We start from the raw sequence: 22738 nt of genomic DNA on the forward strand, positions 1-22738 counted from the left end.
TATTTTTGTATCCACAGGAAATATAACTTTAATCTTTGTTAAGTCTTCTAAAAACTAATTTCGAGACTGTCGGGACACTTTCCTGATTTATTGTAACAACTAGCTAAATTACCCGACGTTATTCGAAATACAAAATATTTTTTTGGAAATGTTAATATTATCTTAGATCTCTCAATGTACAATGGTTTTGCTTTTATTTCTTAGATTCGAATCGATAAAGCATATATGTAACTTGTTTTGATTACTCGTTCGAGTGACTAAACCTAGGAGATAAATTAAAAATTCGTTTAGGGCCATATTAAAAATTGAAAAAATCGTGTTGATATCTGGGTTACGATTGATTTTATAAAAAATGCATCAGTACATAAACGTTTTCAAATTTTATTCCGTTTTTATTTATACATTCTTTTTTTGTGGTAAAAGCAATTATAAGCAAGACATACACAACCATTTTTGCGGAACTCCACAAGATCCCACCAGGTAAGAATTTTGCGATGTCACGAAGTTTATATTTTAAGTCGAGTCATCCTATAGATGTACTTCAAGTTTAATCGCAATTGAAACAACCATTTTCTTGCGATATGGTAACAAATTTATACAAAAATACGCTGTCATGTAACTTATATTTTCAGGTAAAATATACATTTTAAATTTCATAGCGATTCTCCCTATCGTTTTTTCGCGATACGATAACCGATACAACTGAATTTTATTTACTTATTGTTTGTAAATAATGTTGTTTTATTTACTTACTCGTATCGAGTAAGAGTATTGTCATAAATATCTTACTCCGTTCCCTGATATTACAATACAATAGAATAGTCGAAGATCGATCAAAATCGGTCGCATAAATTTTGAGTTAATCCGGAAGAAAAATAAACCAAACGGAGAAAAATTCTAAGAATAAAACACAAGTCATCTAAGAATTTTACAAGTACGTACAAAGTACAGAATAACGCGCGTCAGAGATAAATACTTGCGCAAACATGTTTCCGGCGATTCCATCAGAAACATCGCTAAACATTGTTTTTCGAAAACTCGATCTTATCCAGAGAGTCTGCCTATTCAGGCAAGCACTATTGGTAGTCCAAGATGGCAAAATACCGAGCTCCATCGACCCAAAATGATAATGACTGCATCGATTAGCGCCGATGGTACAGGATTGTCTTCCAGATACCACTCAGGGGTAACCTCAAAGCCGCTCTGCAAATATGGCTGTTCCCTGGCGCGCATACATACACAATGCAGCATACTCGCTCGTATTTCGAGCTTTACGCTCGAAATGCCGCTTACGACCCACTTACAAAATTGTCGGAGCTTTTGGTTTGAACGCCCCACGCCGCTAGCTTTCTCCTAGATACTCTTGCTCGCTCTTCATCCCATATACCACGCCGGTTCGTTTTTCTCCTCAAACATACGCGCCGCGTATTGCCCCAGAGTGCTAACGCGTTACTCGTTCTTCGTACCATTTAATCGGTCGTTCGCTGAAAACGCCCGTTTAAATGTTACCATCCGGCGAGCGGTATTAAGCAGAATTCTTAGCCGAAAAAGTTCTTATCGAATGAAAATTCATCCGAACAGCACAGCCAGACTAGTAACTTATTCAATTTTTTCGTATTGTATAATTTTTCACTGATTTTTCAAATAGTTATCGCTATTCATTGATTCACGTATTTGTATTGTACGTCCATTGTAACTTAATACGTGTTATTTTACTTAAGAATTCAATTAATGTTAATTGTTTAGAAGAAACTTGTATTAAGTATTGTTTACTTATCTCGTTGTATAATTTCTCATTTCGTTGTAGAAAATTAAATTAACTCTGCCGGACCCTATGGGAACATGTGTGTACACAATATATTATAGTAAATCATTCTGCGATTTTTAATACACGATTAAAGATACGATCCTTTATGAAAAATAGTGTCGTTTATATTCGAGCAACCCTCGTATCAATTCCGAGTTCTTCGAATAATGTTCAATTTTTGTTATCAGGGGAGAACAAACGTTGTTCAAAGGAGGGGTCGAGATTGGATGAAAGAGGGGGAAGGCGTTTCCCTTTTCCGATAGGGGAAACAGAAAGCTTCCACGGAATCGTCTTGCCACTCTCCCCGTTGGATGCCTCTTCCTCTTTTTTCCCCTTCTTAGAATGCCGCGTATCTCGACGAAACCGTGAAACGGTTTTCCACCGGAAGGAGAGACGTTGTCCTCTTCCGTTTTCCCTTTTTTCACCTCGAGTTTCCATCTCCCTCTCCCTCTCCCCTCCCCTCAGGTTCCCTCCCGCCACTCCCACGCTTTATCCGCGTTTTTCCTCCTATATCCGGCGCCGTCACCCTCGTCCCCCTTAATTCCGTTACTTTAGTCGGCGCGCGTTGGTGTTTGCCTTTCGCGCGTCTCTCCTTGAGGATTCTGTTTCCCTGGTATTGGGTCTTTCAGCCAACCACCTCGCTCTATCTGCCGCTAAGAGCACGCCCCTGTAACGCGACGACCGTTCTTAAATCCGTTCATAATCCAAAATCAACCGGCCGTACCGAGTTTAATTACGACGGCTTTAATATTTTAAGAGGTTCGCGTTCCATTCAGGCACGAATGCATTCACCGTTGATTTTCGCGAGACGCGAACACCATTGGGTAGATGGTTTAACGGGACAGCTTGTCGTTCGCATTACGATTCTTTTTTTTTTTTTTAACAGGACCCAACTTTTCCTCGACGCCGTCTTTTTTTCTTCCCCAATTGCTGCTCCCTTTTGAACGACCCGTAAACCGAATCGCGACTCGTTTTCGCTTTGCGAACGCTTCTTCTTTTCGCAATATTCCCATAAAAAAGACTAATAAAACGGCCGATCCGATCGCGCGATTTTGTCACCGGGTTTGTTTACCGGGCTCGTTTAACCGGCTGCGATACGTCTAATCAACGCGAACGACAAAATTTACCTAGTTGCAAATACGAATCAATCGCGTTCTAATAATTCACGATCTAGTACAGGATGGACCAATTTTGATTTACCGTATTTAAACATTTGTAACTATTTATGTCCATAAGAAATACGTAGATCGACGTTAATCGATTATTTGAATAATTTGTAAGTTTTCAACTTAGGTAATATTTATAGCCACGTATCGATTTTCCGTGCACGCGTTTATAGGGAAACGTCGGATCATTTCGCGATGTTAAGAACATTGTTACTTCTGTTTCGAAAAGTTTGAAACAATAAGTATACTTAACCTGTATTACACACGAACAATATAATGTTCGTCTGCCACGCTACCGCTTAGATTGTTGTAATTGTCTATTTCCTTGTCACGTTCAGCCAAATGAACTACATAGTCAAGGTGTGTATAATTTCGTGATAATGTCTACGCGAAGGTTGATACTGAACATTTTGAGGCCATTATGCAAATCCTAGTAAATATTTTCACGCAACAGTGTTTGCGCCACAGTGTTCAAATTTTATATGTAAATCTTTCCTCTGTTTATTTACCTCACTAAATCGCCGTCTTAAAAATTTTATTTTCGTTATCTTTGCAATAATTAAGATTTCATAAAAATTAAACAAACAAACGAAACAATCCACAATGCCAATTATTACAAAATTGTATCGACCTAAACCAATGTAAAGTTATTCTTGACAATAAGCCAGGATCCTTTATCAGTTTTTTAATATTGTCGATTGTCCATTTTAATTTCCAGACGCCTTATAGAGATTTGTGTTTGATATTTTGTTTTTCATTCTTGACGATAAAAATAATCAAGGTCCATAATGTTCGTATTGTTAAAAATTTTATTAAAAAACGAACATTTCACAGTTTTCTCTTTTCGCAGAAAATAAAAGAGTAGATTCTTTGCTATATTGGATATCAATCGACAAAATGAGTTTCCAGAATGCACAATACAATAATGAAGATTTAAAAAAAAATACCTACGTTTCTACCTTTAGTTTACGTCTACCTCAGGAATCGAATGAATTGATTCGGTTTGAAACTTTTTCTACATACGTATTCGTAAATCTATGTACATCTACTGTAAATAGTGATGAGAATTACTCACATTTATATAGTACGCCAATATAACAGAATTGAAATAACAAATTACATTTTTTGTTTTGCTAATGTGCGACATAAATGAAGTTTTGTCGATATTTCAAAATACGAAATGAACAATACACACTGTCCAACGACCGATCTAATCACTGGTCCACGTTTATAAATTTGAAGCTTTTAGAAAGTTAACTACAAATTAATTACTAATCTTGTAATTCGGAATAACACAGACAAATGAATCGCAAACAGAATCTTAATGTTCGTAGAATTTAAAAATGTTAATTAAAACGATTAAGATATCTTTCCTCGTGTGTTATTTATTACGTGTTTCCTCGCAATATTTCACACAATGTTACGTTATAGAATTACGTTGTAATTTTAGTTCGCGTCCACGTGCACAGGGCCAGCAAACGGCCGAAACATCGAGGCATAAATTGATCGAATATTTTCGAAAAAAATATGCTTTCGTAACCAACGTATCGACGCAACGGTTCAACATTCTAAACGTTATATAGGCTGATGTTATACGATGAATTGGATTCATTCGAACGATCGCAGTATTAACCGTGGCACGAAATTATCCGAGTTCCTCCTATGTCGAGCCGATCGTTGCGTGTTCGTTGAATTTCCATCGGTCACCCGGTTTGCATACTGTCATTTCGCTCCTGAACGTAGCTTCTGCCCGGGAGATTCATTCAGGATCCCGTTAAATACGGCCTCGTCGAGGTAGAGCAACGAGTTTCCGATAATGCCGGATGCAGTCGGCCGTATTACTGGATAATGCGTCGCTCGCTCAATAATACGCGGCATTCGCGTCTGTTCGATCACATTTGATCGCTTGAAAAGTCTCCATCCCTCCCCATCCATCCATTCCCAACCCCCTTCTTTTCTTCTGCTCTCTTTCATCGCCTTCGTCGCCGCTGGTTCGCGTCTCCGTCACTGTATCCATTTCCGTTTCCTCTCGTTCTCCTGCCCATTATTTCTTCTCCCATTTCCTGCGTTTCTCTCATTAGACCTCCGTGGCCCCTCCCCCTCCCCACCCTTTTGTTCGTTCAACGCGCCGGTTCAACCCGTTAATAATCGCCGCTTCGCGTAAGCGCGTCGGGCTGCGATCCTGCCGAATAATTTGTCTTCGCGAAACCAAGCCCGATTGTCTTGTACGGCTCACGGTTCTGACGCGCGGTTTTCTCACCGCGTTACAAACGCCCTGAAACGTCTGCACGTTATACCCGGTTTTCACGAAACACTCTAGGCATTTTTACATTATAACCTAAGAGGGTCATTTACCCTGAAACGTCTTTCTTCAGTTGTTTCTCTATACGGTGGATCGAAATAGTATTCGTATAATATGTTACAAGGAAATCCCCTCGAGCTGTAGGACTAATTTTAATGGAAGTTTGTATGCATGTGAAGCATACCAGACCGTATATGACATAATTATTCGATCGATATTGGAATTTTCGGTTACGGGTGCTGTTAAATCATAGTTTCTGTTTTATCAATAAATCAAACTTTATAAATATTCCGGATGGTATATCTTTCGCGTGCGTTCTGCAAGAGATCGGCTTTTAGCAACTCTTATTTTATTTAATAAACATCACGTATCCGTGGAATAGAATCTTCTAGAACGTTCTAGAAGATTTTAGAAAGATATTCATACATGCATATGCCTAACAGAGATGAGTTTTATTGTATCATCTTTGGACAGTATTAGAAATTCAAGAGTCGACAAAAAATATTCTCGAGTGGATAAATTCAAAATCCGAGAATTAAACATTTGTTCATTTTTTTAATAGACTCTTTTTGGGAGATTTTCTTCATAGTTAAAGATAGAGCACCAGGAACTGAACATTTTTTATAAGAAAATTTTTGATGTATCTCGCACGAGTTAAGTTGTAAAGAATATGAAAGTCGTTGCAAGTTCTCCAATCATATGAAATCGATTTCTTTTCAATTTTTCAAATACAATTTCTAAGTGATGCGAAGGAGAGTAAAAAATTTTCACAGGAAAAATGTTCAACTCTTAATAATCTATCGTTTAAATAGATTGCAAAAAAGTCCTCAGAAAAGTTGCATTAAAAAAAAGAACTTGATAACTTCACCTTCTTAAACAAATTTCCTGCGAACAAAACAATTTCTTCATATATACAATATTATGCTCCACGTGTACATAATTTTTCATTAAAATCAGTATTAGAGGTAAAATGAATTTCCTTATAATATAATGTGCGAATACTTTTTTTTGAACCACTGTATTTCTTATTATTCTATTTCTTTTGCCCACAAAAATATTATAAACCCTTTAACAAATCTATTTGCAAACGTAAAGTCTGGTTACAAATGTTCGTCAAGGTGATTCTCCACACGCGTGTCGTTTACAAAGCATTTTCAAACGTCTTTCATAATTTGTTTATTCGAAATAAAAGAGCCAATAAGATTCTTAATTAGTATACGTTTGGCTATCGTACGCAGTTGAATTGAAAAAGAAAAATAAATAGTTAAAAAGGTAGTGGTACCTTGAAGTTCGAAGAATTAAGAGGAAGGAAAGATTTTTATTTAGTTCTAATACCTATAAAAAAAAATGTATTTAAAGTTTTAAAGGTACTCAGATACAAAACCCATGGTGTTGCCTCCTTTAAACAGTTATAAATTCGTTAATTTTGGGAATTTCGACAGGACAAAAATTAATAAAATATATCTTGTATAATGTACAATAGTTTAATGAGATATATATATTAGTTTGCCGAAATATTTTTCTGCTGTTTTTCTTAATTGAAAACATAATAAGGAAGAGAAACTTATTTCAAGTAAACCGCTAATTTAACAGACAAAAATGAAGGTTATTAATCCAAATTAATAATATTTACAAAATTCCTTATCTGTCATGAAAAAAATTGAGAACATTACGTTACTTTAATTTTAGAGATATGCAATTTTTGGGGCTTATTTCTTTCTCTTAAGCCTGTTAATAAGCCAGTTAAATAATGGAAATGTTCAACGTTTTGAGCTGATGAAAAAGTAAACGTATTTCTTGTGACAAGTTTATCCATGCTATTATAGCAAAAAATGCTGGTTTGGAAAAAATTCTTAAAGTTGTGGAAGAAAAAAAGAGCTTATTTTTTAATTTTATTTCAATTTGCGATTAATTAACGATGTCAGGTAGATAGAATATACCCTCTATAATTTAAAAAAATTCATTTTCAAACTGTTCCACAAAGCTCGGAACTATTTTTGTCTTTTTCTAATTACTACACGATGTTGACCATAATTATATCCATCGTTATTTGTAAAATTAAATCAAAATCTTCATTAAAAGTATAGGATATTATAAAGAATTTCAATTATTCTAGATCCACAACGTGTGTTTGTTTCGGAGCAAATTGTGCATTTAAATTCTTATTATTTTGAGAGGTTCCTTGGAAATATATTTTGGGTAAATCATATACGCCGAAATCTTTGCCAATTAAATCCACTTTTAAATCCAGAAGAGATTACGTTTGAAATTTCAGAAAGTTCCAATTCTACAATATTTGCGTGGCTACGTGTATATTAATAATAATAACTGAACTCGTTCGACCAACACGCTCGAATATTCTCTAGAATTGTTAATTTGCATTTACAGAAATAGTAGAATTCATCTGCATGTAAAATCAGGTAAATTTGAAGTTCTGTGTCTGACAAGCAGGATTGTCGAGTAGTTTAAATCCACGTATAGTCAGACAGTAAGATAACACGTTACGTTTCAAATTGAAGTTGTTCTTTTTTGACAATTCTATTTTGAAAATTTCTATCTAAAGAAAATTCATTAACCGGACGTCAAAAGTCTGTAATCATAACGCAACATACATCTGTACCTATGTATTAATTTAAACCGGGAATAAATAGTTGGGGTACATAAAATAATTAACATTATTTATTATCAATTCCTTGGTCATGTTAATGTACTCGCGTTAGCAGTTAATATTTTAAAATAATTAATATTTACAATAGATTATCAATAATATATATTATTGATAACTATTATTATTAATATGTCCATAATAATTATATTCGAGAGAAATGTGTTACAATCCTTTCTTAATTACAATTTACAAATTTTCGGAGTTTTAACACCAACATACTATGTATTTGCAATGTAATAGCAAAATTATCATTAATACATAATTATTCTTTTCAATGCTATGCAACTTTTATATTGAAAAGGTCTTCTTTGCATCGTATACAATTTAGAACATGTTATGCTTTACGATAGTGTTCCATTTTCGAAAATTTCATTATTTATTTATTTACACCATTAACCCTCGCTGTTTACGATCACGAGCGGCAGACTCAGGGTCGTTCTGACCCAAGTTTGAATTTCATTACTAATATTTGAATATAAAAGGTTTGATCGAAGATTTTCGTTACATTACTTTAAATTATTTATCATTGTTTATTATCACAAGTAATGCATAAAATATAATTTCTTTTTATCGCATGTGTATTGCATATGTATATCTGGCAATTTTCGCATTTCTACGTATATTTATTATCATTACCGATGCACAGACTGCATCTTACAAAGTGTAAGTCTTCATCGTCCACTAGGTTATCGAAAACACTATTAAACAACTGCTTGATTTCTTGATTCATTATCAAAGTACAATTACTCGCAATATTATAAATTTGTTTCACGTTAGAATGGGGATAATATCGCGACGCTAGCCACAACTATGTTCCGCGGCATACGTAAACATAAACATTGTATCGGTCCAAGTGGACCCAAAGTCTACTGGGCCAGGGTTAAATGGTTAATACGTATTCCACTCAAATAAACTGTAATTGTTGCGTATACTCTGAAAAATGATTGTGTTGCCTTAATATTTCGGAAAATTTTGAAATAAATTTTCCAATTTTATTGAATGTCGAATCTACAATGTAAAATTAAAATTGTGTAGCTGAAATATGAAATTAATTAAGCCATAGTTTATATATGAAAAACAGTAGCTAGAATTTATGTAAACGTATAATTGGATATAATCTTAATAAAATGTATATGCTCTGTACAGATATGAACGAAAACATAATATTCATAATTTTATTTTAAATAATTATTGTTGATTATCACAGATTGATGAACAAGCAAATACAATTTATTTCTTGTTCAAGAAAATCGTATGCATTTTAGAACAATTCCAAATGAAAACTGCTTTTAAGTTAATAAATTATTACGTAACTTTAAATGTCTTTAATTCTACCTGAAAATATAATTATTCGAGCAGCATATTGCTTTGGAAGTCGTATGCGCCTGTAAAACTGGATTAACGTACATGGTATACGTGTACTTTTATTAGATTTATCGCATAATTTTGTTCGCTCAACTTGTGTGGCAACTACCAAAAATATATATCAACAAATCGATTAACATGATATTATTTATAAGATTAAAAATTGTTTATTGAGTCATATATAACTTTCTTTCCAATCTCGCTCGATGTTAAAAGTGGTGTTTTTTTCACTATGTTAAGGAGAGCACCATAGTCTTATGGTCTTTTTGGATATAATCATCTCTTGATGCTCAAATCATCACTCATCAATTTTACTAAGATGCGTTATTTACTTATTTAAATTCGTATAATATACCACATTGCAAAAGTGCAGTTTATCGACCAAATTACTGCATTGTTATTAGACTAAGAATTTAAACGCTAAATTTTACTGTCTCAGAATTTAACATCGACAAAATGTTTTTTGAGTAGAAATAATAAAAAAAATGTCCTATGAACATAATCAAATAAACGCTTCGTTAATAAGTTATAACAAAAGTATGAACTTCCTTTTACAATTAATATATTATAGCGTAAGAATAAGTCGATGATATTTGTGTAATAATCTATTTATACGCGTTGTGTTTACTACTGGATATCATTGAAGACGATAGATGTAACTTTTATTAATTACTTACTGTGACTACTCCGTTTCAAAATAATGGTCATATTTGTAGACACAAGACTGATATCGTTGAAAACTGGAGTTAGTTGCACAACTAACTGATAATTACCAGTACTTATAAAAGCGACATGAACTACCTTCAACTATTTCGAATATTTAGTAAACACAATGCGCGTAAATACATTACACGAATATCATAGACTTGTTATAGCTTTTTAACGAAGTATTTATTCGACTATATTTATAGTCGTTAAATCATGGAACATATATACAGTTGTTGGTACGATGAAGACTTTTAAATTTAGACAGTCTAATTCAATGTTATAAAACTTCCTTATCATTCATCGTTGCATTATTTTTCAATCAAATTGACGCTGTCACCGAGAAAAAGGAGATCGAATACACTTCGCGGTAAAGCTGCAGTTATATGAACGCGAAAAGCTTACACAGGTATAATCGAGAGAGGAGTATAAAGCATATTTCCTTTGGTAACATCAAAGAACTTCTCAATGTATTTTTAAGTTTCACAGAGACTCGTTTCCAAGTTTGACTCGCTGCATGCCATCCAACTTTGAAGAAAAAGTTGTTCAATTTCCGTAACGTTTCTTACTTTCTCATTCGCCATGCACTTCGATTAAAATACTTGCAAGGAACGTTTCTCGATTCCCCTTGCTTTTACTGCTCTTATTTACAACGACATTCGTTTTTCCTAATTAATTTTACAGATTTTCTTTCGACACCACTTTGATATAACCTCCTGTCCAGAAGTCTTCGTATACTTAGTAACCGCGGACTAAAAATGAATTGACATTAAGAAATGATGTAAATCGGAGAAGAAAACTAACTTAAAAATACTTCACGTTACCGAATAATCTTGAATTCATTTTTTTATAATAAAACATACTTTCTTTATTGCATATTTATTTAGATTGTATTACAGTTATATCTTATGTTTACTCGTAAACATCAAATATTGTGTTTAACGATAGTAAAATATTCAGTAAAATTAAACATATTTTGCTTAAATTATTTTGGACGTCTTTACATCGAGTCGAAAAGCATTACATATTGACAAGAAGTTTGTTTCGTTTAGTTCGTTATAGTATAACATAATGAGTGTACATGTATAAAGAAAAGGACGTTTATACTGTTCCGATGTGCAGTTTTTGAAATGGTATGGTAGTGCTGCGCATCGTCACACACTTATTCAGTTAAACTTGTGCAAGTGAGTTATTAAGTTAAACCGATACGTAATGTATATATATTTGTATTTGTAAGAAGAGACTGGACTAATTGAATAGGTGTGTACTGTTTGAAGGTATGTTTGAATTTCTCTGTCATTTCGTCTTCCTGCACAATTTTTCGCGTAATCTTAACTGGTGGTGTGGAAGGAAAAACATTTTTTCCTTATTCTTCTCACTTGCATTTCTTTTTCCTTGACCATTCTTCCTTCAATATTTATATTTTCCTATACACATCGATCAGCCTCGAATTTGTTCTTATTAACTCCGACTCATTCATCAGTTAGAAGCTATACGAGTTTAACTTACAAGAAAAGATACAAGATCTACGAGATCACCTTCAAACTTCTTCCTTGACAGTTCCTCTTTAATGACCTACCTACACTCCCTTCAAATCCAATTCACTTGCTCGACAATCGTCCATCTCCTTCACAAATTTTACTTAGATTGTTTTGCTTTTTGTTATCCTTCTTCACGACCCATATTAGTTCAAAGCTGGAAAAAATTCCAATTTTTTCACTGCAAAGAAAGGAGTTACTTCTTAATAGAATTTCATAGTAGGATAGTTGACGTATCAAAACGTATAAAAATTTTCGAAAAATATCTTAAACTTACGCGAAAACTATAATGTTGTAGTTGGAGTCTAGAATAGGTGGTACTTTAAGCAGAAGGCATAATATTAAGATTGCAAGTAACTGAAAAAATTTAATACAGGAAAGTTGTAATAATTTATTTACATACATATATAAAGGAAATATGCAACATACGTTACATTAGGAATATTGTTATTGTTTTCAGTACAAAACAGATTGAACAAAAGTGAATTTTTAATTGACTTTAATTAGGTCTAACTTTTTCGTGACAACTAGCGTCAATGTCAGACTCGATTCTGATTGTTCAATGAAGCTTGAAGAATATAATTATTGTAAAAAGGTTCCAGCTGCTGCATAAACTTGTGGGTTTGGTGATAGAATTTTTTTTTCTGACAATTGTCACCATTAACGCTTCAATAGTATGGACAATGAGCCATACTGTTACTATTTATTTAACTAACTAAAAAACAAATAATTATTTTCTCAGAGTTAACAACATGTTTTAGTGTTCCCTTAGTCTACCGTAAACCTCTTAAAACTCTCAATTGACCAGTCCAAATTATGATTTAATTTTGTTGAATATTTATTATTTTCACGAATTCTAACTTCTCATTGGTAATAAATAAATTCGACATTTCCTGTATACTAACGTAAATATGACAATTATTTAAAATATACACTCAACAAATTGGGTCAACCATTTTGTTTCCAGCAATGATTATCTCAAATTCGTAATCAGCGACGTTGAAAACATTCGGATATACCAATGTTTGTGTAAATCAATGCTTCCATATTGAAAGTATCGTATTTTCTCCGGATTATGGCCATTTTGAACCACTGTGCGACGTATCCGTCCGAGCGAGATCAGAGCCTAATACAACTTTGTTGTATCGTATAAGAGATCGCACAAGAGAGCCTATCGTAACTTTGTACCATCAGGATCGCATAAGAGAGCCTAATGTAACTTTGTACCATCACGATCGTACAAGAAATCGCGCAAGAGGGCCTAATGTAACTTTATAACATCACGATCGCACAAGAGAGCGTACAAGAGAACTTAATGTAACTTGTAACATTATGATCGCACAAGAGATCGCGCAAGAAAGTCTATTACAACTTCGTAACATCAGGATCGCACAAGAGACCCTAAAACAATTGGGTACCATCGCGATCGCAGGATCTTGTACAACATACAAAAACGTAGTTAAAATTATATTTTAATCTACTCCATATTTGTAGAGGCTTGCAGCTGCGTTTTATGGCGGGACCGTGCTTCGAGTTTGTTAGAGAAATTGTCCACATGGCTACGGCACGGGCCTGTCACCGAGGGTCAGTTTATTTGTTGTTCGACTCGAGGCACGGAGCAAGTGATGGCTATTTCCCGTCATAAAACACTGCAGGCACTTGGACAGGGACCCTCTGCATCGCCTGGCACGCGAGGCCCTAGCGCCGCTTGTTGCGTCATTCGGGATGCTGGAAAATTCCAGCCCAGGCCTGCAGGGGTTTGGACACCCTGTCTACGTCGCGACGCCCCCACCTAAGCCCCATAGCGATGGGCATGTCCTAGATTCGGCGGGACTAGGACCCGTCGTAATTGGTCAGGCATTCGTCGCCACCCACCCTTAATTCAAGGGAGTAGGGCGAACCGAGGTGACGTTTGCACTGACCCGAGAAATCTTAGATTAGTGCACAGAATACCACCAAGACAATAGAGCCAAGGATCTACGACTAGAGTGTACAGAGTATCGCCAAGGGTTTACAGCCAAAGCGTACAGAGTACAGCTAAGAGATCACGGTTAGAGTTTTGGCCTGAACGCACGGATTGACGTGTGAAGCTTCCTGCGTTAGTTCCCATAAGGAACTTGCACTCCTCGAGGGAATTACCAGCAATCCCTCGAGCCTCCACGGAATCTTGGACCTTCGAGGAAGTTCGGCAGCCGGCTTGTGCATCCAGTGAGGCGCCGTGTGCGAGGACAACGCTCAACACCCCCCTGGACGTGAGAGCAGCAAGCGGCGGAGACCTCGAAGGCGGCATTACAACCTCCATCGGTCCAGCCTAGCGGACAACGATCAACAACAGTTAGTCCTTCCAATGGGAAGGTGGTCCTTCGAGTAATCTATAGTCGGCACCCATCGTGCAAACACATTCAATGCTCGAAAGATCCTCGAGATCTACCACGAGCAGCTACAATATTTATTAACAACTCGCTGCTTGGAAACCTCTCGAAAGCCGTTAATTTATCGTCGGAGTCTTTGAGTGCGCACAAGAGTACCAGCCACGCGCACACGGTGGATCGGGACTCGTGTGAACGCAATTCAAAGTATTCGCGCGTTCGCGAATAAAAACGGAGCGATTCATTATTTCCCACGGAACTGAACCGTTAGTTGGCGCTCCGGTGTTGGGTGTCGCTAAAAACCGTGTTCCGGGCGATGAAAGTTTTACGCGAAAGCTGTGCCCCGTGATCGTCCGGGAGTCAACGAGCGAAAAACTGTTGAAAATATGTACGCGCGTAGAAATCTAGTCGGTGTTTGTGCCGACGACAGGGGTCCCGCTTTGAATTTGACACTGGACAGAACCGGCCGGCGCAAATTAACATGTCCAACGCATGTAATCAAAGAACATGCCACTAGTTGTTGCCTGGGCTGCTACCAGCCGTGTCCGCGGAAAATAAATTACTTTCGTCCGCGGACCCTGACATCAAAGCGATCCTTTCGACGGAGCCCACGTTCATTTAATTTCGTAAAGCCGCGAAGCGTCGCGGCAAGAAGAAACAGAGACGAGCCAGCGCCGTAGCCGGTAGAACGAAGGCGAAATAACCGGGCAATGGACGAAGGAACCGAGATACACGGGCCAACACGGTCGTCCCCTCCCCCCTACCCCTCCCCCCTCCACGTGCACCCTCTGTTCGTAACCCCAACAAGGATTACGCCCGCTACTGGCCAAAGGGAAGGTAATTATCCACCACCGGCCCTTTATCTGCTATGCCACAGACGCGACCGTGAGAACCATTCGCGACAGTTGGCCCTCTGTTTGGCTCCGCGATCGCAGTTCGCGCGATGCAAATCCGCATAACCCGGCTGGGGGGTATTCAAATTATGCGTCGCTCTATGGAAAGGAAATTTAAGGGGGTCATTGCGTCTGTATACCTTGAAACGACTCCAGGAAACGTGTCCGTACATTTAGAAGAGATGTCTCGCGTTTTCGAGAATTTTGGCCCTGGTTTCGAACCAACACTCGACCTTTTGCAATAACGTGGACAGGGTGACGTAATACGATATCGATAGTTTTTTTTTTTTTTTTTTTTGACGGTCGAGGCACAGAGGAGATACGAAGGTCAAACTTGTTTTCTTAAATGGGATAATATTAATTTTAATTCATATTCCGATAGAGCCTTTCGAGACGAATGTAATTATTTATAAACGAAGGCCGTTTAAGGTAACGCAAGCTCAACGCTAATAGAGAATTAATTATTTCGAGTTAATTTCCTTGTAATATAGCGTACGAATACTTTTTTGAACAAGTGTAGGTGTTTAGCTAACGCAAGATTCGCAAGGCTGCTAATTGTTCGACAAATGTACAATTTACTCGTCGACAATGTACTCATTCGCAAACACGATAATATGTGTAGATAACAAAACGTATGTGTAGCGGATTGTGCTTATTTTGCAATCCCAGGTACGGTAAAGTTTGGAGACTTTCCTTGTGTGAACAAAAAGACAGAGGAAAATTGAATCAACAACGTTGATTCGAATTTCAATTTGGTCGACAGACAAAACTAGCTGGGAAGAAACTTATTTATACTAGAATGAACTATTTTATGTAGTTTCGTCGGTGAAGCACGAGTAAAGTGTTTATTGTTGTTTAAAAGAAATAATCACCGAGGAAGCCACGCAACGTAGCAATATGTATTAGAAGTTGGAAAAACACGAGTAAAATAAACAGAATGGAAGAATTAACTTATTTCGATAAAATATTAACACAATAATAAATATTTTCGTTTATTTACAAAGTATAGAGTGATTCATTGTGAGAAAGAATTTCAATGTTGCGGTATAAAAATTATGTAGAATAAATGGTTCGACGCGTTGTTGTGAGAAGTGCAATAGGGGGTATTGTAAAATGGTAAAATAATTATTTTTTTCGCGAAACATACATATGTGGACCAGAGTGTTCGTATTCTTTTAAGAAAATTTATGAAATGTCGTTGAAGGATTTTTCAAGCAGCAGAAGGAGGGATAGAACGGAATAAGGTCTGGCAAGTTTCAGGATTCGTAGAACACGAATGACATAGTGTTTGTAGAAATGGATGACGGTAGTATTTATGACTAAAAACTCGCAAATCAATCAATCTTATTCCGTGCATACGTCTGCATATGCATACTTTCACGTAATATTGTTAAAAGTAATTAGTCTTGACTTTGTGTATGTCATTTTATTTCGTTCCGAAAGCAACGAGTTCCTTGATCCATTGATACGTTACAACGTATCTAGATTTATGACTTCCGAATACACATTACATCATTGCTAAGCGTAACTATCCACTTTGTCTGCTTTAATTTTAAAGCAAATATGTGTAATTCTTACGCACGTTACACTTTTTCTTGCTGTTATTTCTTTCAATCGTATACATTTAACTCTAGAATGGTGACATAAGTGAAATCGGCTCCTAACACTAGTGATGATGTACATCAAATTGACTCCGTATCGCTACAATAACAGTGACTTGACGTCTTAAAAATGTTGTATTAAAATGTATTGTTTCATTATTCATAAACGTATCGAGATAAAATTCGTTATTGTAATTTTATTCGCAAAAAATAGATTTTGTTTATGAGACATTATAAATATAAAAGAAATCATCCAGAGGATAACAAATGATAAAGTCTTAATACGAGTAGAATACACCTTCGTCTGAACATACGTATCATTAGTGTTACGAAAATAATGGTCACCACTCGAAGGTTAAAATTAATACAATCTTTCTTACCTTGGATCAGTGCGTCACTGTTAAAAGTGAAATTATGCTTCGATTTGTTTCAATTGTCCCCTCGTATTTAAACCTACGATCGTTTACACGATACAGAGTCGCCCGCGTCCTCGATACTTTAATTATTCGTAAATTCCATGCGTATACAAACATACGCGAAACGCGGATTCGCAAACGAAACGTATCGCGATGATCCTGTTCAGGTAACGTGTCTAACCGAGACCGCGTCTCTTCGTTCAAAAGGTTGGAACACCGAAGGGTTGGCTGGGTAAAGCGGGATCGGATGGTCCGATGGTCGCGCCAATGACCGTCCATTTGAAACGCCGTTGAAAAGAGCCAATATTCCGCTCGGCTGCACTATACAGAGTTCGATTCATCGGGGAATTCAATTAGCGCCAGTTGCCGGAAACCTCAAGTAATTTGCGCTCAGCCTTCTACCACCCTTTGCATCTCTGTCTACCGTTCGCACTCGCTCTAGACAGCCTATTCTATCTTTGTTACGATTCCACGTCTGTTCCCAGTTTCCAGCCGATTCCAGCCCCGTTTGTGCCCCGTTTGTGCCCGTCCGTGTTTGATCCTCCGCCGATCCTCTGCCACTGCGCTCATCTCTCTGGATATCTATCCACCCCGTCGACCGTAATATTCCATTTTAGTTCGAATTCATATTCGCTTCGCGATTGCGTCTGAAGGGCGACAACGATTACGCGCGTACTCCTGATGAGGATGACGCTTAGGATTTTGCAGAGGATCGTAGCGGAGGAGATTTGCACATTAACGTAGATTAGGTTCGACGATGTTCGTAGTCGGAGAGCGGTAGCTGAATATGTTTAGTTGAAAGCCGTATTGGGAATGCAAATGATCGTTTAGAACGAAACCAGCAATGAGATTCAGTTTTACCGTGACTTGATGATCTTGACGTTTCGATCATAGCCATTGAAACCTCTTCGAAAGTACGTCTCAATATTTTCACTCTTCGAAGTTTCAAATTCAAACGAATGTTGTTGCAGCGTGTTTGCGTCAATCCCATTTTCACTGCAGCTACTGTACGGTGACTAGTTCTGTTTGTCGAAAGTACGCGCGTAATTTGATCAATGTTTCTAGTAGCGTTGTCTCTGTTTCGCACACATCTTTAGTGCGATAACAGGAAATGTGTAAACGTCTTTCGATTTGCTCTCAAACTCACCATTATTCTTCTTTTCTTATTCGAATTTACTCGTTTATTCTAGAACATATTAGAATAGAAGTCTCGAACATATTAGAAGTGTCGTTTACACCACTTTTAGACTTTTCGTCTCGCTGTTAACACATTATAAGCAATTCTTATATATCGCTGAGATTTATTAGACGTTACGCCATTAATTTGAAAAATGTATTTTTGAAATACTCTATTTTCTCCGGGATTTTCTCGCTTAGAATATGCATCCGTTAATCGATCACGTTGTTTTATCAAATATTGTACATATAACCTGCTACTGGAGAGACTGCAGCGTAGATTTCTGAGATTCGTTGCTTAAAAATTTGGACTTTGTACATAACGTATTAATCATGATTACAGATCGATTATCGATTTACTAAAAATAAAATCGCTAGAATCCCAAAGTTTTAACGATATGCTCTTCCTTGTTAATCCATTCAATGACATTTTAAGCTCAACAATGACATGTTTGCTCTCCACAACTCCTAGAGCATATAAATCTTTACGTACCAAACACAATCTTTACATATGTGCAGACTTCTTTCCTAATCGCTATTTGTCTAATTTTTACTACTCAAATTATATTAATCTCATACGCGTAACTGTTAACTTTTATTGGAACCTAGTTGATTTCTTTCTGGCTCTATTTTATCATTTAGAAATTGAATTGTTAAGCTAATGTAAAAAGTTTTTGTAATACATCCGTATTCTCTTTCTCTTTTTCTGTTTCGTTTTCTTTCCATTTTAATGTTCAATATACGACATATAAAGAAACAAATACACGAAGAAATAAATAAACGAACATTGAAACATCTTTCTCGAATAATAATCCATGATTTTTTCATCGTTAACGTTTACGTGTATTTTTATCTACTTTTGATTTACTAGTGGGATTTTCTATTTAATTCCCTATTGTACGTATGGCGTGCACTTTTCAAGACGGTGGAAAATTCTTGATGTTGTACCGCAGTTCTTGACAACTTCAATGTTCACTACTCGTACGTTTAATCTTCAGACAGACTTTATCCTCAAGGCATTGTTCATCTGACCTGCGATTATCACTGCATATCGAGGAGTTTCCTTCATTCTACACGACAATCGCTTAGTTGGTGCGATGTGGAACGCGCAGCATACTGGCATTCCTGGGGATTCATTGAAGTACATGCCACAACAATCTGCTGTCGCATACCTTAGATGCGGTTAGTATGCACTTGCATCAAGGTTTTTAAATACGTGTAATCTTTTATATTATGTGTATGTAAACATAGAATTAATGGATAACAATGAAACAGTATAAAGAAAGATATGCTTTTCATTCGAAGACTAATGTAGAGTATATCAATGTCGTCTAAAACTTAAATCGTTTACAAGAAACAATAATGAAATGTAACTAACGTTGAAATGCGTTTGAAAAGAAAAATTACGTATAAACGTTCCGAATAATATGAGAAACATTAAATGGCAAAGAGAAAGATCATAATGTACAGCATACGTTTTGAATCGCTGTAATATAATTAATATATTTTACACTTGTTTTTTTTTTAAATATCTCTAATTAACGATTAAATTTTCATACGCATTTCCAGACTAGTGTTCTATTTATATGCAATACAATTTCAGATCTTGATAAACACATTGAATTAATTTGTGAACGAAAATGAAATTTAATATGGAAAACATGCAATGGAATATTCTTAATTTCTGTGAGTTGAAAAACTCTTCTAAAATTAACTCCTAAACACAATAACCAGGATAACATTGTAACTTGAGTCTATCAATAAATCACTAATTATTGAATGTCAGAAATTCGCTCGAAACGAAAGAAAACATGACGATGTGCGAATATCAGGAAAATGTAATCCAATTTTCGGCTTGTTCTAACATTAAAAAATAGTAGATTTTCGAATAACTGAACGGAGTAACGAATTTGTACAATTTTTATTCAATTTGTTGTATTGTACATTTAATAAGGATATTGTACAACATTTGCAGCCTAAATGTCTACTATATAACGTACCTGTGTATAGTAGACATTCTAAATGATTGACATTCAAAGTATAGTAGACATTCGAAAGTTCGTTGAGTCAAAAGTTGGCTCGAAAGTTAAACATTTTTAAAAATATCAAAATTCTTAATGACGTGTAAAAAGTACGCCTAACCACTATTAATATTTATATAGTCGTGAATGGTTTTAATAATTGATCGGATTTTAGACGTTATTTAAAGAAAAAAATATATTACTGTACCATGAATATCACTGCAAAATGAAAAGAGTCTTTCGCTTCTTTCCGACTTATTTTCATGTAACTTGTTCAAAAGATAAATTAATACTAAACAAATACACTACTTTAATAAATAGTGTTAATATAATAAATTTAATAAATATTAATATTCACAAAAACGAATTTCAGTATTAAAACTGGCATCGGTGAGGAACAATACAAACTTGTTATTTTGGTTGAACGTTTTTTCGAATGGAAAATTTTCATTTATTTGATTCAGAGCAACTACGATGATCGAAGGTTTCGAATGTAACTAACATTACGGGCGTTATACTAACGGTATTGGCTATTTAGAACTTTCCGTATCTAATCTAGATTATGAATTTAAGAGAAAGGAAACATTTGGTGTTCTACATATCTCACTGGACTTGCTACGTCATGCTTTTTTATTCCAACGTCGACAAATGGAAATATTCCTGTTATCTCGACAATATTCGAACGTTTACCCATAGGAAATAGCTATTCCTCCAATTGTTTTGATTTCGTCATATTTTTCGATTCAACGACGAACATTGTTCGATTATTATTAAATACAAAATGCAGTTTCTGTAAAATCCCTAGTCTTCGATAGAACCATTGAATTATTTGTCATTTAAACACAAATTTACTTTAACACGAGAAGAACCACAAGTTCAACAGTTATAAAAAGTAAGAAAATCCTAAACTCGATTTGCCATATTATTCCACATTAATATATGTGACTATTGCCATGAATTCTTTAGTTTTATGCAATTTTATAGGCAGTGTTTTATTTTCAACTGTTAATGTCAGACGTAATCATAATGTGTAGAATTTGGAATATGTATGAAGTAAGAAAAAGGATTGTTTGTCGACACCATACGATTTTACAACGGCAATAATATATCGGATTTATTTTTAATTAATTAAATTTTTACGGAAACACTATTTTTTAAAATATACCGCTTCCAACATGTAATTTAAACTTTCTTTCTCACCTACAATTGAATTTAGATTTTAACCATTTTTTAAAACATGGCTTAGTTTTGTTCCGAACAATGTCTAATTGTAAGGCATGTTTTAAAAGCTAAAAAAGTTCTGTTCTGAACTGTCTAACAAAAAGAGGTCATAACAGTAGGATGGTCGATATTACTCGACTTTTTTTCGTACAATTAGAATAAAAAAACAAACAGGTACACGACCGAATGTTTTTTTACCGATGCACGATATGTAGAAATATATGTTCGTATTATTACAAAACAAAGGAGAAGCTTGTTTGGCTATTAAAAGAGAAAGCTTTATTATTGTAATTTTTCTTATTTTTAATATCATTTCTCTAACAGTTCTTGCTCTTTATCATTTTATAACGTCTCCTTGCATCTTTCGTTCTAAGAAACACGTCGATCGCAATGTAACACGTTTATCACTGTTACGATACATTAGATGAAAAAACATTTGAAACTATTGTTAAAATCTTAACCTTAAAGTGGTGATGTACGTCAGATTGACTCCGTATTGATAGAGATGACTTGAAGTCAAACTAACTCCTTATTAATAATGGTGACTTGACGTCTTAAAAATCTTGCATTAAAATGTATTGTTTCATTATTGCTAAGCGTATCGAAATAAAATTCATTATTGTATTTGTATTTACAAAAAATACAATAGATTTCGTTTATAAAATATTATAAGTATAATTAAATTATCTAGAGAATAACAAATAATAGTCTTGATACAAGTTTTTTTTTTTCTTTCTTTCAAGAGTCTTTACAATTTGTCCAGCAAGGACATTCGGTAAATTGTAGTATCGGGTTTGGTTAATTAACGCGTAGAAGTTATCCCCATGGATAACATCCGTTGAAGGCTGATACCGTTAGGATAGAAGATCCTTTGGGTGTTTCCTATGCAGTCTGCGAGACAGACCAGTTTCGTATAGTTTCTTTTGCTAGGTCATTAGGATGACTAAGTCTATTTCTTTTTTTATAGCTGTCGCAACGACTAGTGATTTCGTCAGAAACTGTTTCAACTTTGAGCTTGATACAGGTAGAAGATCCTTCCATCTAAATATGCGTCAAATCGACGTCGTGTAACTATCACCGATACAAAGTGAATTCAACAAGTCACCACTGCTTTGAACCTAGTTGAGATTGTAAACTCAAAGAATGCATTGAAATGCAAGTAACGAATTCAAATTATTCTTCTAGCCACAGATTTTTAAAGACGTCGAGTCACCGTTAATCGACACGGACACGATGTGACGTCGAGTCACCGTTATCGATTGGAAGTGAAATTAACATTACGTTAGCGCTAGTGCTATGAAAATAGTGGCTACCACTTGAAGGTTAAATCAGGGTGCGCAATCCATCGCTCCGAATTGCGTGTATTAATTGTTTACACGTCGGCTACGGAAGTAGCTCGAAGCTGGATCGACGAGGACGTCGATCCAGCTATGCATGTCTCCGAACACATGGTCGCTATGTACAGAATGAGAACCCCATTGACAGTAGTG

The 22738-nt window shown here is 35.6% G+C and overlaps 1 protein-coding gene across 2 annotated transcripts in view; it reads left to right on the top strand.

The window, feature by feature from the left end:
• Positions 1-22738, top strand: part of Cad87a (cadherin 87A) — a 450687-nt gene that overhangs the window by 256463 nt on the left and 171486 nt on the right. The gene's annotated exons all lie outside the window — the stretch shown is intronic.

Source organism: Ptiloglossa arizonensis, chromosome 7 (assembly GCF_051014685.1).
Source record: "Ptiloglossa arizonensis isolate GNS036 chromosome 7, iyPtiAriz1_principal, whole genome shotgun sequence".
NCBI lineage: Eukaryota > Metazoa > Arthropoda > Insecta > Hymenoptera > Colletidae > Ptiloglossa > Ptiloglossa arizonensis.